The sequence below is a fragment of the Trachypithecus francoisi genome, unplaced genomic scaffold, assembly GCF_009764315.1.
Source record: "Trachypithecus francoisi isolate TF-2019V2 unplaced genomic scaffold, Tfra_2.0 Lachesis_group9, whole genome shotgun sequence".
Taxonomy (NCBI): domain Eukaryota; kingdom Metazoa; phylum Chordata; class Mammalia; order Primates; family Cercopithecidae; genus Trachypithecus; species Trachypithecus francoisi.
Window position 1 is genome coordinate 56,032,756 of NW_022681474.1, and position 3,329 is coordinate 56,036,084.

Here is a 3,329-nt window from a genome sequence, read left to right on the forward strand (position 1 = left end):
CAGAACTTATCATAGCCCAGCAAAGACGCTGTGGCCAGACTGCCTCTCTAGATTCCTCCTCACTGGGCAGGGCATCTCTGAAAGAAAGGCAACAGCCCCAGGCAGGGCTTATAGATAAAACTCCCATTTCACTGGGACAGAGCATCTGGGGGAAGGTGCAGCTCCAGCTGACTTACATGTTCCTGCTTGCTGGCTATGAAGAGAGGAACGGACCTTGACAAGGAGGATTCACCCAGCACAGTACTTGAGCTCTGCTAAGGGACAGACTGCCTACTCAAGTGGGTACTTGACCCCCATGTCTCCTGACTGGGAGAGACTTTCAAACATGGGTTGACAGACACCTCATACAGGAGAGTTCTGGCTGGCATCAGGCCAGTGTCCCTCTGAGAGGAAGCTTCCAGAGGAAGGAACACGGAGCAATCTTTGCTGTCCTGCAGCCTCCACTGTTGGACCCCCAGCAAACTTCAGCAGACCTGCAGAAGAGGGGCCTGACTGTTAGAAGAAAAACTAACAAACAGACAGCATTAACATTAATATCAACTAAAACAACCCCAACACAAAACCCCCATCCAAAGGTCATCAGCCTCAAAGGTTAAGTAGATAAACCCACAAAGATGAGGAAAAATCAGTGCAAATATGCTGAAAATTCCAAAAACCAGAATGCCTCTTCTCTTCCAAATGATCACAACTCCTCTCCAGCAAGGGCACAAAACTGTATGGAGAATAAGTGTGATGAATTGACAGAAGTAGGCTTCAAAAGGTGGGTAATAACAAACTCCTCTGAGCTAAAGGAGCATGTTCTAACCTAATGCAAGGAAGCTACGAACCTTAATAAAAGGTTACAAGGGCCGGGCGCGGTGGCTCAAGCCTGTAATCCCAGCACTTTGGGAGGCCGAGACGGGCGGATCACGAGGTCAGGAGATCGAGACCATCCTGGCTAATACGGTGAAACCCCGTCTCTACTAAAAATACAAAAACTAGCCGGGCGAGGTGGCGGGCGCCTGTAGTCCCAGCTACTCGGGAGGCTGAGGCAGGAGAATGGCGGAAACCCGGGAGGCGGAGCTTGCAGTGAGCTGAGATCTGGCCACTGCACTCCAGTCTGGGCGACAGAGCGAGACTCCGCCTCAAAAAAAAATAAAATAAAATAAAATAAAATAAAATAAAATAAAATAAAAGGTTACAGGAACTGCTAACTAAAATAACCAGTTTAGAGAAGAACATAAATGACCTGATGGAGCTGAAAAACACAGCATGATAACTTAGTGAAGCGTACACAAGTATCAATAGCTGAATCAGTCAAGCAGAAGAAAGGATATCAGAAATTGATGATCAACTTACTGAGATAAGGCATGAAGACAAGAGAAAAGAGAATGAAAATGAACAAACGTTCCATGAAATATGAGACTATGTGAAAAGACCAAACCTAAGATTGATTGGGGTAACTGAAAGTGACAGGGAGAATGGAACCAAGTTAGAAAACACACTTCAGGATATTATCCAGGAGAACTTCCCCAACCTAGCAAGACAAGCCAACATTCAAATTCAGGAAATACAGAGAACACCACTAAGATACTCCTCAAGAAGAGCAATCCCAAGACACATAATCATCAGATTCTCCAAGGTTGAAATGAAGGAAAAGATGTTAAAGGCATCCAGAGAGAAAGGTCAGGTAATCTACAAAGGGAAGCCAATCAGACTAACAGCAGATCTCTCTGCAAAAACCCTACAAGCCAGAAGAGAGTGGGGTCCAATATCCACCATTCTTAAAGAAAAGGATTTTCAACTCAGAATTTCATATCCAAACTAAGCTTCATAAAAGAAGGAGAAATACAGTCCTTTACAGACAAGCAAAGGCTGAGAGATTTTGTCACCATCAGGCCTGCCTTACAAGAGCTCCTGGAGGAAGCACTAAATATGTAAATGAAAAACTGCTACCAGCCACTGCAAAAACACACCAAAATATAAAGATCAATGACACTATGAAGAAACTGCATCAGATAATGTGCAAAATAACCAGCTAGTATCATGATGACAGGATCAAATTCAAACATAACAATATTGACCTTAAATGTATATAGGCTAAATGCCCTAATTAGAAGACACAGACTGGCAAACTGGATAAAGAGTCCAGATCCACCAGTGTTCTGTATTCAGGAGACCTATCTCATGTGCAAAGACACACATAGGCTCAAAATAAAGGGATGGAGGAATATTTACCAAGCAAATAGAAAGAAAAAAAAACATGGTTGCAATCCTAGTCTCTGATAAAACAGACTTTAAGCCAAAAAAGATCAAAAGAGACAAACAAGGACATTACATAATGGTAAAGATATCAATGCAACAAGTAGAGCTAACTATCCTAAATATATATGCACCCAATATAGGAGCACCCAGATTCATAAAACAAGTTCTTAGAGACCTACAAAGAGACTTAGAGTCCCACACAATAATAGTGGGAGACTTTAACACCCCACTATCAATATTAGACAGATCAACAAGACAGAAAATTAACAAGGATATTGAGGACTTCAACTCAGCTCTCGATCAAGCAGACCTAATAGACATCTACAGAACTCTCCACTCCAAATCAAAAGAATATACATTCTTCTGAGCAACACCTAGTGAGATGTGACAGCCTGCTGGCAACCCTCACAGCCCTGCTCACTCTCTGCACCTCATCCGCCTCCGTGCCCACTCTGACTGCACCTGAGGAGCCTTCTGGCTGGCCGCTGCACTGTGGGAGCCCCTCTCTGGGCTGGCTGAGGCTGGAACCCACTCACTCTGCTTGCTGGGATGTGTGGAGTAAGAGGTGCAGGTGGCAACTGGGGCTGCCAGCGTGCTCACGAGCCAGCGTGAATTCTGGGTGGGTGAGGGCTTGGTGGGCCCCTCACTCAGAGTGGCTGGCTGGTGCTGCTGGCCCTGGTCAGTGAGGGGCTTAGCACCCAGGCCAGCAGCTGTGGAGGGTGCACCAGGTGCCCCCAACACTGCCAGCCAGCCTGCTCAGTGCTGGAATTCTCAGGGCCTCAGCCACCTCCCAGCAGGGCAGGGTTCAAGACCTGCAGTCCACCATGCCCCAGCTGCCTCTACTCCATGGGCTCCCACGCAGCCCCTCGAGCCTCCCTGATGGGCACCGCCCCCTGCTCCCTGGTGCCTGGTCTCATCCACCACCCAAGGGCTGAGGAGTGCAGGTGCATGGCACTTCTTCCTCATATTCATGTAGATAATAGCTCCAGCCTTGGCTAATATATTAGCTCAGGATTGTAAATGCACCAATCAGCACTCTGTCAAAATGGACCAATCAACTCTCTGTAAAATGGACCAATCAGCTC